Genomic DNA, 13,386 nt, shown 5'->3' with positions numbered 1-13,386 from the left:
CATGAGAAAAATCAGTTTTCATTTCTAAGAGATACATGAGGTATCACATATATTATGCATTTTCTTGATATAATCATACTACACATTATGAGTCTCCTGGTTCATCCTCTTGTGTCTGGTTCCATAATGCCATCAGCCTAAACTTTTAAACTAGTGACTTTTCTCTGCTCATATTAAATGTCATACCACCTTCCACATTTTAGGAAAAATCCTCCAAAGAATAAAGACAATAAAAATCACCCAAGCTCTTCCCTCTCTGAGATCTTTATCTTAATGCTTAGATCTTCTTAATGTTTATTTTCCCAGGACTTTTATAAGCAGGGAGGGAAGTTTTGGTAATCTCATACAAATTACTTTTTTAAGCTAGAGGAACAAGTTTGTTGACTTGGCTTGTTTCTCTCTCTGTGAAGGTTAAATGTCATGATAAGTCTCATACATTTTTTAATAAAGTCTCTTTGTATAATATATTTCAGTTCATTATTATTATTTCATGTTTATGGTTCAGTTGTGTATTCACAGTACAAATATTCTCATTAATTAATTGACATCCCAGATGGGGAGTTTAGAAGACCAGAACCCTTATTCCAGCTCTTCGATGATTTTGCTATGTGATAGGGGCATGTCACAATTACCATTATGCTGAATAGCTCAGTTTTTTATGTATGAATGAAAGGGGTTGAATTAAATTGTCTCTAAGTAACTTTCAGCTCTCTCAGTCTAAAATTCAATGGCCCAAATAACAGCTGAGATATAGGACTGGTGAAGAAGGACTCAGTGCCAGGTCTTACCATAACAGGGGAAATTATATGTATCACCAAGAGTAAGAAGCTTGAAGGTGCAGGGCAGGGGAGGAAGGAAGACAGGCTAGCTCAATATTTTTCTAGCTAAAATAATGCATAAATAAGCAGACAAGCATCCACTGTAATGTGGAAAATAAACAATCAAGCATAATTTCAGAGTGAACCATATTATGAATAGCATAAAGCAGGATAAAAGAACATAATAATGTGCTACTTGTCCACCTATAACACCCAGAAAGCCAACTATCAGATTTAAGAATAAAGGCTAACAAACTCTATGGGTATTAGATAAATATTTAAAATCAAGAGCTTTCTATATACCAGTAATAACAAATATAAATATAAAATTTTTAAGTATCTCATATATAAAAGATTTATAAGTAGTTTATAAGATAAGCTATAAACTACTTACAAGTATAATAAGAAAATAGGAGATACACAAAATAGGTAATATGAAGAAACATAATATAATAAATAAATAAAACATGGATCATTCATGAATGGTAAATAGCTTTGAAATCCATTAGGATATCACTTCAAGACAGATGCCAATACATAATAATGAGAAATTATATCTTCAAAGAATTATAATAACATGTGAAAATGGTCTTGATACATAAATGAATAATAAATAGGACACAAAAGTACTCATTTTATTTTTGCTACTTGTAATGAATTAAATGTGCGTGTACTTAGAATTATGTAATGAAACACAAGATAAACAGTGTTACATCCAAGCTGTAGAATTACATATGGGTCTTTTTACAGGTTTCTTTTTATACTCTTTTCTAAATTTTTGCATTTTCTACACTGATACTGTACTTCTTATGTAAGCAAAATAAATATATGTATAGACATTTAAATATCACTAACCTAAAACAAGAAATAAAAATATGGGTTTGATTGTTTTAAGGAAATAAGAAAATGTTCCCACTCTCCTACATGGGAATAAATAACACTATTTTTAAGTATGTTAATTTCTTGACAAGCTATTGTCATCACACATGAGACACAAATTGCAAAGTCAATGTTCATTCAGAATCATTTATGTCTTTCACTAACATTTGCTGATCCACAACTACATAGAGATACAATGTTAGACATTGGGAATAAAAAAGTCTGCCTGGCCACATCCCTGCCTTCAAGGAATTCACAGTCCTATGAGGGAGGCCAGTCACATTGGTTTCAATTGGAAAGTTGGATAAGTTATCAGCAGTCTATAGCTGTCCGGGGACTCACAGCAGGAAAGAAAAAGGATGTATCCTTTCACTTATACATTTATTCACTCAAAAATTGTTTATGAAATACCCACTAGTTTCAAGTTCTTTTTAACTTACTAGTTATATGGTGGTTAACAAAGCAGAAGTAATCCCTGCCCTGGGGATGATTAACAAATGCACAGAGAAGGAAATATGTGATACAATTTGTACGGTGGAAGAAACAGTTAAATGAAATAATCCAACCAAATGAAAGAGAGTAATGGAAAGGATAGACGTGTAAGAACAGTAGCAAATAGATAAAGGGATCAGGGAAGGCCTCTCTGAGGAGATGGCACATGACCTGAGGCAGGAGAATAAAAATAAACCACGTAGGCACAGGCAGACAAGACCATCAGGCAAGGCTGAGCTTGTGCTGTCCATGGTACTGAAAGATCAATGCAACGTGAGACAGCAGGCAGAGTGAAATGTAAGTTGGAGATGAGGCAGGGACCAGATCACACAGACCTTGTATTTCTCAACACTCAGAACTGACTGGAGTCTGAGCATCCTACTTATAATTTGGCATCTTTAAAAGGCATCCTTGCAAACATGAATTTCAAGAGGCATTCCTGGAAATATTTGGGCAACTAAATGCCCAACATGCTATGCAAACTTGAGCCAGCTTAAACAACTCTATTTTCTCTCTATCTAAAACAGAAGCAATACAGAGCAGCAGAACAACTGTGAAGGAAACTGGAGCTGAAACATGCCATGTGCGTAGAAAGTATTGCTGTTCTACAAAAAGCAACAATCAGCTGAGACAGAGGAGGGGGTTCTTTTGCATTAGAAATATAAATTTATTAGCTCTAGTTGGATGTTATTGAATGCTATCAAAAATAGCACTTCAGCATTGATTCAGAACGGTAGGGTGCACTATCAGCGTAATTAAAACGAAAGAATCTAAGCCATTTCCCCGTCTTTCTTCCTTATTATTGTCTAATTGTTCAGAATGTCTGTCTGTTATGGAGACAAAGCAATTAAGCCCAGCAAGTTGCAGCAATGGAGATCATAAAGCAGGGGCCTGCTTCATTAGCAACTTGGATATCGGCATAGAAAACATTAAAGAAAGAAACGCAATTGTAATTGGAAATAATTGGATGGCACAGTTCACTTAGCTGAACTGAAGATACGCTATCTGCATTTGCAGCCTTGTTTTCATTTTGTGGATCTTTTTTCACCTGGGCTCTTTAAATTGAGTGCCATCAACATCATGCTATCATAATGGAGGTGCCAAGGGGCTCACTGAGTGCCAGATTCTTTTTCAGATGATGACACCTCTCCCCTAGGAATCCAAAAGAATTTTGTTTCATGTTAACTGTCAACTGGACCAGGAAGAAGTGAGACAAAGGGTCAATTCTTCTGTTAAATACAAACCACTAGAATAAAAACTCCTGTGTTTCTCCCACCCTGTTTCTCACAAATATAGCTCTGTCTTCCAAAAGCCCAAGATCCACTCTTGGAACATACACTTTTTTTTTTTTTTAAGATTTATTGATTTATTTATTTATTATACAAGCACTGGGTACAGTCAGAAGTGCGAGAGGGTGAGAGAATTCACCAGAGCCAGAGCGGGGAGCAGAGCAGGCAGAAGGACCGAAGTACACTGCTGAAGGGAGCAGCGGGCGGCAGGAGAGGTCTGCGCGCCATGTGGGACCCTCCTCCGGTGGCCGGGGAGCAGCCGGGGATCGAACCGGTGCTGCAGAGGCTGCGGGCAGCTTCACAACCCAGCACTCAACCGCTGCGCCACCGGGGAGGCCCAGAACATACACTTTTTAAAATACTGATTATCTTTAATACACTTAAAAGCAAGAGGTTATGTTACAAGAAGGAAAAAATCATAGACATTTTTAGATATGAGCTTGACACTGTTTTGAATGTCCTCTCATTTAAAACCTGAGCAGCAGAAAGGATACTGCCGTGCCCCAAGTGAGGGCAGGTAGGCCAGTCACAAGAGGAAAGCACTGGTCACCTGACAATAATCGTATAATGAGAACTACTGTGTATTTTGTTTACCATATAGCAGAATCTACACTAAACATTTCACATGTGTTGTATCAGTTAATCCCATAGGTATAGAAATATGAATTTTATGGATAAGGAAACTGTTGTTCAGAGACGGGATGCATACCAAGGTTTGAACCTAGTTGTGTCTGATTACAAAGCCCACATTTGCAATTGCTAAAGGATCCCACCTTCCTGCACCAAGGTCCAGACAGAAAGCCAGGGAAGTGCCCTAGTTTCCCAAACCAGAGGCAGTTCTCTTGCTTAGAGCCAGGATCCGCAAACTACAGCCTGCCATCTGCTTCTTGGACAGGCCAGGAGCTTCAAGTCATTTTATATATTTTGGGAAAAAAAGCAAAAGAACATTTTGTTACACATAAAAAATATATGAAACTTAAGTTTTTGCATCCAAAAATTAAGTTTATTGGAGCACAGCCAAACTCTTTCATGCTTGTATTCTCCTGGGTGGTTTTTGTGTTTCTCAGGTAAAGCTAAGGGTTTGGTTGACAAAGACTGCATGGCCCACAGAGCAAAAATATTTACCAAGGGCTTTTAGAAAGGCTTTGTGAACCCCTGCCTTAGGCTGCACTTAGGTCAATAGACAGAAATAAGAAAATGAAGAAATATTTATATGATTAATGATCAACACTTCTCAGGAGGAAGTGGAGAGGAAGTAAGGGTTATAAATAAGAGAAGGAAGGGTGGGAAAATGCAAGTTTCATCTTAATAGTTGGAATCTTGTTATCCATGGGAGGTTAGGGGTGTGACCTTCATGAGGGGGGAAAGTTCCACTGCTCAGATTAATGATCCTTCAATAAAAGAGACTCTAAAAGAAAATACCACCCGAAGTCTTAGTGGCGGCCCTCAGGCTGTAATTTTCTCCTGTGTTGGCCACAGACTTGGCCAACAAAGTGAGTTAGGGGGGAGAGTAAAGGTCCTCATCCCATTATACAAAGCAACACAAAGGGAAGTGGTCATCACGCTGAGCAGCGAACCTTATTCTGCTTTCCCTGGAAACCACATAAGTTTAGTTCTCTGTGAAGGTGTGGGAGAAGGTGAATTCAGGTGGACATGAAAGTGATTTGTCTGCCATTGGTCCATGTAATTTCCCAATTGCCAAGTTCACAGACCTTTCCCAAAATACAAGTGAACACAATGACTCACTTGCTTGAGAGATGAATTAACCCTCAGTCCACCAAAATCTTTTGGCAAACAACCTTGGGCCAGTTTCATTTCATGCTGAAAATTTTAGAATTACTTTTATAAACATAATTTGGCTTTCCAGGTAGGCTGGATACATGAAAATTGTGACGACCTGCTGATACCAGCATTCCAGTCTGTACAATAGCTGTATTTCTCAATGTAAATTGACATTTGGGCACATATGCTCAGTGGTCTTGATTAACTAGAGAAATGATATGCTGTTGTTAAAAGTCTGAAATCATTAAGACTTAAGGATCAGACAATTGGACTACACGAAATTTACCTTGTAATCTTTCTAAACAAAGCATCTGGCCTTCATCCTGGCAAAAAATCCTCTCTGAAATTGCATGCACAACAGAGAGGCATTGCAGCATATGTTAATCTAGTGAAAGTACATTCAATAATACATGTTAAGAGAAAGAGACACAGAAATATTAATATAGTAGAGATAATCCCATGGGCAAGTCCAGCAAGCATGTGCCCACCACAGACAGGAGACATGAATACACTGATCCTTCAGTGTCTTCATTCCACCCTAAGCCTAAAATGTGCACAACTCATGTTGGATGTGATTCTAAAAGTTAAAGATGCATGCTCTTCAAAATAGAGTGTCTAGATACTTGACCTGGCACTCACCTCAAGAAAGAGTGACAAGTGCCAGCACTTGATACCTCAAAAGCTATATCAGACTTCATGACTGATGGTTGGCAAGTCAGTCTATAATCTCTAATAGTATCTGAAAGAACATTTTGACTAAAATGCCATTTTGCTTTAGGCACTGACTCAGCTTCCTAACCCTCACATATGAGATGTCACTTCCCTGTGGATGGCTTAACCTTCGAAAATTCGAGCTGCAAACCATTAAACTCCATCTCCTATCAGGATGGATGCTGAGGAGGGACTTTATTCCACACGCTTCAACAAGAACAACTCCTCATGGAGGAGAGCTTCCCATACCATGTTCTGAAACATTAATCACACCATGTGTGAACTCTCAAAACAGGGTTCTGTAACTTAAAAAGTTTGGGCAATGTTGCATCTTCTAAAGTCACACTGCACATGAGTACTGCTGTGGACTGAATGGTGGTCCCTCAAATTCATATGTTCAAGTTCTAATCCTGAACATGACGGTAATTAGGAGATGGGGTGTTTTGGAGGTAACTATATGACTAGACAAAGTCTTGAGGGTGGAGTCTTTGTGATGGAGTTAGTGCCTTTATGAAAAGGGTCTCTAAGAAGGTGGTCACCTGCAAGCTAGGAAGAGATCCCGCAGCATAAATTTGCCATACAAAACCCTTATCTTGAGCTTCCAGGACTTTGAAAAAGTCAGCATTCATGGTGCCAGCAACCCAGTCTGTGCTATTTTGTCAGGAGTCTCTCACAAACAAATATGGAGAGAAAATCCAACAGTAGAGAAATTGAAAACTAGCATTTTACACAAGCAGTTGGCAGGCAGTCTCAGCTCCTCCAGTCTCTGTTCCTCCAAATAATAGAGTAGTAACCAATTGATCAGACTTGGGGTAGAAAGTCCCCTGATTAGAGAGCAGGATCGTTGTGTATGATGGCACAGACATGCCAATGAGAGAAGGCTCCTCTAACATGAATGCGTAGCAAATCACATGAAGATCTTGTTCTAAATAGTGGTTTTGATTGGGTAGGTATTGGCTGGAGCCCCAGATTCTGCATCTCTTACAAACTTTCAGGTGATGCTGATGTTGTTGTCTTGAGTCATGCTTTGAATTTCCTCCCTGTCTTCTCATCTCCTCCTCACCAAAGTATGCAAGGGATTTCTCTCTCCAAAGCTATCTACCTGATGGTCAGATAGGAAATTAGCAGAGAGGAACCCCTCCTCCAATCTAGCTGGGGGACACCATTACTAACAGGCTGGGAGTAGTTTTGATCCGCATTTACTTTGTCTCTGACATGTGAGATCCCTCCTGTAGTCCCACAATGAAAGTGATGATTATAAAATGGGAGGCATGCATTTCTGGGTCCCTTTGTCATAATGCCATCTCAACATGATTCAAGTGTCACCTCTGCTCTCAACACCATGCCTGCTTGAAGATGGATCATTGTGGACCTCAGGCATCTTTTAGCAGAAGTTAGTGTGTAAAGTAGAGTTTCTGATGTTTGGAAATCTGTTTCTTTATAAGTTTATGGCAGATAGAAGTTGGCCATCTTCCAGCAGATTGAGGCTAAAACAGTCCTCAATCTTGGATTTTCCCAGTCTCTTGTCTTTGATGTCCCCAATCTCTGTCTCTCTTTACATATGACAACTTAGATTCCACAGCATCCAGGCAGGGAGTATGGATTCTGCAGTTCTATCCTCTTCTCATCAGGAAACAAGGTAGCATATGCCAGATCTGCATGTAAGCAACAGATAGCCAAGGTTTTCAAATGACTAGGTTAACATTTGAAAACACAGCAATCCACAGGGACCCCCCCTTTGTCTCAGAGTAAAACTGACCTCCTCGGGCATGTTAACTTAGCTGGAAAAAATGGGCCTGAATGCTCAAGGACAACTGTGCATATTTGGGCAATTGAATTACCAAAACAAACAGAAGAATCTTTTCAATTCACACCTGGCAGCTAGAAAATAATTCCTCTTTGTATTTTTTGCTGTTCATGAGTAAATTGTCATTGCTAGTCAATGATGATGATGCCGATCATGAAAGTGATTTCCATGGCGGAGGCTGAGGGTAGACCAGGTGACCTCTCAAATTGTCTTGTCATATTTGAAACACAGGTATATAAAAAAAATAGTTTTTGAGTATTTCTGGTTTTTCATCCAAGACAAATAAACTGTGTCTCCTAGTTTTTCAGTTGTAAAGGACCAGTTTTCCAAGGAAGGATTTGACAAACCCTGCATTTTGATTTCCAAAGCAAGAGGAAAATTGGTTTTTAATTTATAATGTATATTACTTTGTTTGAGCTGCATGAATCCTTGGGCTCAATAACAAAAAAAACCCAAATTTGGATGTAATGGAGGGAGGGCAGAAATTCATAATCTTGTGGCCAGTCAGGGTTTCTTTTTAACGTAAAGATTTGTTTTTGGCCATTCTCCATATAGGAACCGACAACCCCTGTAGCTTCCAGAAGGGGAAATGAAGTATGTCAAGGTGAAGGTCTTATTCAGCATGAGTTTCAGAGCCAAACATAGAAACCAAGAGGTATGGTTCCCACCTGGAACCCTCTAACTAGAAAGCAGTTAAAAATAGACATATTGCACTAATAGCTTCCTGGGTCAAAAAAAAAAAAAAAAAGTGAGGTATGTGTTTACCAAGCACCAAACTGGTGGGGAAAACATTTCTCTTCTGATGTGATTACTTATAAAAGAGAGTACACAGTCATCCATCTATTCTTAGAAGTGGTTGAAGGAAGATCATGGAAATGTAACAGGAAAAGGAAACTCTTACTTATATCCCCTATCTATGGTACGACCTCATTTCATACCCAAACTTCCTGTAATTTTTCTAGAAAGTATATTAATATCTAGTACATATTTATTTATGTTTCTCTTGCCTATGCCCAGACATTCCTAGGGGATCACAGAACTCCTTCCCACAACATCCAGACCCTTCTCATTACTGCACTGTGAGTTTGGCAGGGTAGGTAAAATGGCCAGTCCTAGAGACCGTGCCAAACAATTTTTTAAACTAATAGGAAATGCTTTTTATATAAGATTTCTTATAGTTTTATAAAAATTAAAAATTGGTTACTTTGAGAAATTCAGAAACTAGCCCACTCTCCAAAGATAAGGAAGTCACATTTAGGGGAATTCCCACGCCTGTGAGTGTCCATGCTATGACATAGACATGAGGGTAGACAAATTATTTTAACCAAATTGGTGTCTTAGTCTAAACCAAGGTGTTTCTTTCTTGCTTTCATTCCATATTAAAATTTGAACAAGCTCCTAGGAAGATAGAATAAGCAGACTTATCTCTATTCCTCTCCCTAAGGACAACTAGAAACTCGGAATTTCATATGAAAATACATGTAAACAGACTGAAAGGAGAGAACACAGACCAGCGAGGGACCTTGAACCCCAAGAAATATATGGTGGGGAGTTCTGCAGGCTGTTAGTTTGTCTCATGTATTCCAGACTCAGAGCTGAAAAAACAGAGCAAGTCGAATGCCAATAGGCACAGACTAGAAAAAAATGTCCCAATAAAGCCCATTCTTCATAGTCAGAGAACAGGAAAGGAGGGGGGAGGGGGTCAGGAAACAATGCTTTAGACAATGACTATTCTACTCCAGTCAAGCACCCACAGGAAAGGCCTCACCTCCACCCATCTGAGCAAGCAGCCTAGACCTCCCCCATTGCCAACACTGAGTAAAGGATCCCCAATCTCCCACTCTCTCTGGGTGGGAGTTGGATTACTGGTCCTCAGTGTGTGGTCACTGCCCTTTGCCCACAACCAGACATGCCTAATGGGTCACAGAACTCCTTCCCACTGCACTGGGACACAACACCCAGGCCCTTCTTGTTACTGCATTATCATCCATATCTGATTACATCTGGACCATCAGACACAGTCTCGCCCTCGTTCAGGTAGCAGCTTATAATTCGCAGGTCATGACAGGAGGTACTTACTACTCAAGGTTGGATTTGAGCCAATAAAATGTACAACCAGATATGAATGCTGTTCTTTGACGGAGTTTGTCCAGCACCAAATCAGCTTCATTTTCATGCAGGAAAGTTATCCTGTCTAAGAGCAGGACAGAGGAAAGAGGTCACATCTGGAGTTTGGGCGACAACCTAAACAACCAGCCCTGAGTCCCCCAACTAGAGAGGGGCTCCCAGGGGAGAAGAACACAATTAGATGGTGTCTGAGCACCCCTGGCCATTAGCAAGTATAACCCCCTTTGTGAAACCAGGAATTGGGGCCTGATGGCAGTGAAAGAGGCTTCCATTGTCCTCCTGGCTCACCAGGGAGCTTTAGGCTGTGCTCACCAGAACTCAAATCCTCTCAGAAGAAACCAGGGAGTTCCCAAATGACCTCCAGGCAGTGAAGACTCTGAAGAAATCCAGGCTGAATTTTCCAAGGAGAAAAGGCACCCAGAGGGAAACTTCACAAGGAGGTGTCAATCCAGAGGCTGGTTTATAGCCACACAATGGCCCCAGGGGTCATTGTCATAAACAAGCCAAACTGACAGCACCAGAGCCCCCCTCTTGCTCACCGGGCTTTCTGCTTTAGGTATCTTAACTTCTGGGTGCGACCACCAAGGTTATTTGCTGATGGAGTATTAAGATAGTAGATAAAATGAGTGATATATGGTATCATATTGTCTAACCACCAAGGGAACTTTTCCAATATAAAGAAATACGTTCATTATTCTCCTCCCATCAATCTTAAGCATCATAGGATTAGCCCTGCTTATACTTACTGACTCACTGGGCGCATCAGAGTTCTTCTCATCACCTTTTTCCTTTATTCTGGCATATACAACTCTAACCTGTAAGTTACACTCTCTCATGAAATCTTGCCATGCATGAGTATACACACACACACACACACACACACACACACACACACACACACTTCTCTACCTTATCTAGTCCTGAATCTTATATCCCATCTCCAGTCAAGGAGGTGCCATCATTTTCTCTACCAGAATGGAGAAAAGTTTTAGACCCTCTTCAGAATGGATTATTTTAAAAACCATCAAAGCTTGGCATTGCAAAGATGAAAACCTGGTGGTGTAACTCCTCGACTCACTGGGCTAAAGATCACTTTCTCCTCCACCTGTGAGATTAATTTTCAAAGCCCCTTTCTATACTTAGAGCCAACGGTCTTCCATATGTCAGTCTCTGGGAATTGGAAAGAAAGCAGGCCAGGCACACACATGTTCTTGCCGGGACTAGAAAGCCTGGCCCCTTCTTCTCTGGCTGACACATTCCTACTTCTCCTTCACTCTCAGTTCAGACCCTCTGCACAAACTGAGCTCCCTGGGAGATGGTGTGTCCTGCTCTCATGCTCTTTCCACATGCTCTTAGAGCCATTCTCCTTAAGACTCTCTGTGTGCCACACATCTGCCTCCATGGGCACCATGGGCTCCTGGGGCAGAGCCCCTGGCATCTGCTCATTATTCTCCAGGCTACAGCCCACCACCAGGCACTCAGATGGCATGTGATTCATTTTGCTGGCTGGTTGGATGAACCCCTGTGGTGACAACTGGCCCTATTACCAGTAAAGAAGGCTGCAAAGAACTGCAGGACACCTAGTGTTCCTCCTGTTCAATCATGGCTTTCCAAAGATGAGGTCCACAGAGGTGACTAACAGCTACATGGGGAGCAGGTGGCCTGAATTACCTGTGTTCTAGCCCTCCTGCCACTGAAAATGATCTCTTCATTCATTCACAAAAGAAAGGCGTATTGAGCACAACCAGTGTGACCTCCAGACACCATGGTGAGAAGGACAGAGATGGCATCTTCCCCAGGCAGCTTTCAGCCTGGAGGGAAGACAGCGACGTATTCAGGTGGGTACACAGGGCAGAATCAGGGAGAGGCAATTGAGATGAGTCAGACAGTCAGGGTTAAATCCAGACTGTTAGTTGTGTTAAAATCCAATTTATCATTATTTCCTGGGTTTTTTGGCATCTCTGTACATTTTATTCTTGAGATAAGTACCTTACTCTCTTTTAGATAGTCCTGGACCTGCAAGCAACTAAGAGTTGAAAGAGAATAAAGCAAATGACCCAGCCTCTAGGGCATACATCTGCAGAGAATGTCTGTGATCTCTGGCTGTTAGTCTATTTTTGAGTGGGAAGAAATTTTACCCTTTGGAGCATGCATTTGCTAATTCCTTGTCTAATTTCTGAGACCACATACATTTCACAGCTTATAAAGTCCTCTCTTAAAATGTGCCAATTTATTAGATAATTTTTATGATCCTCAACTAATTAAGCAAAATCATTCATTTTAAGTAAATTCTCATAACCACTGGTGGCTTCAATGATGAACATCCATCCTGAGATTTGTGTCACAAAAAGGATACCATGGAATTTGCTCCAGGCACATTTACCAAGTGAAAGAGAATGTTTGTTTTTATACCACTGTCAATGCTATTCCTCTGAAGTCATCCAACACTATGTCGTTACCATTGATGACAATGACATCAACATCTAAATAAAAAGAAATCAAGAGGGAAAAATTCACTAAGATGTACATTGCAGCACTACTTAAAATAGCCAAACTATGGAAACAGACTTAGTGCCCAAATAGATGAATGGAACACTATGCAGCTATCAAAAAGATAAGCTCTTGCCATTTGTGGCAACATGGATGGAAGTGGAGGGGATGTTGCTAAGTGAAATAAGTCAGAAGAAAAAAGATGAAATACTGATGGTGTCACTTAAATGTGAAATATAGATAAACCAAACAAAGGGTTAAAGCCAAACAGAAAACCCTAGAAAGTTGATTACAGAACTGTGACTATCAGGGGTGGAGGAAGGAGGGAGAAGAACAAAATAGAGTGGAGCATAATGGACTATGGGGCTAGACTGCAGGTGCTTTCATGGAGGGTTGGTATAGTAACAACACCAGGAAGGGGAGATCCTCTACAACTAAGGCACAAAAATGATAAAAAACAAAGTTAAGGGCCTCCCCGCAGCCTCTGCAGCGCTGGTTCGATCCCCGGCCTCCAGCAAGGGTCCCACATGGCTCGCAGACCTCTCCTGCCATGCCCGTTGCTCCCCTCAGCAGTGTATTTCTTCAGTCTGCCTGTTCTGCTCCTACCTGTCTCTGGTGAATCCTCTCACCCTCCCACACTTCTGACTATACCCAGTGCTTGTATAAATAAATAAATAAATCTTAAAAAAAAAGTTAACTCAATAAAAGTAAATAAAATTTTTAAATAACAAAATAAAACTACACAAAAATGTCAAGTTACTAGCATGAAGAAGCAATTTCCAAAGGTCACTGAAAACTCAGCGAATCTGCAAATCATCAGCTTTTGGCTTAAAATCCTAACAGAATAAGATACACCCGCGCGCAGACACAGCTCACAGGCACCTTTGATTCTAAGATGACTCTTTGATCCAGTGGTTAGACCAAAGCCATGAATCAGACATGCAGATCATGTAACAATGGCCTCGGGTCCCCCATACAGTCAGAGATGCCA

The 13,386-nt window shown here is 40.5% G+C and overlaps 1 long non-coding RNA gene across 1 annotated transcript; it reads right to left on the bottom strand.

Annotated features, from left to right (window-relative positions):
* Window positions 1-6,050: 6,050 nt before the first annotated feature.
* LOC119236300 (uncharacterized) lies at window positions 6,051-10,309 on the bottom strand. Its single transcript, XR_005123025.2, has 3 exons — window positions 10,218-10,309; window positions 9,858-9,972; window positions 6,051-7,626 (listed from the first exon to the last, which is right to left on the bottom strand). It is a non-coding gene; the product is annotated as an uncharacterized LOC119236300 (long non-coding RNA).
* Between the last annotated feature and the right edge of the window lie 3,077 nt (window positions 10,310-13,386).

The sequence above is a fragment of the Talpa occidentalis genome, unplaced genomic scaffold (assembly GCF_014898055.3).
Source record: "Talpa occidentalis isolate TD23 unplaced genomic scaffold, MPIMG_talOcc4v2.1 talOcc4.9, whole genome shotgun sequence".
NCBI lineage: Eukaryota > Metazoa > Chordata > Mammalia > Eulipotyphla > Talpidae > Talpa > Talpa occidentalis.
The sequence above is the reverse complement of the archived record's forward strand: the minus strand, read 5'-3'. Positions and strand labels throughout refer to the sequence as shown.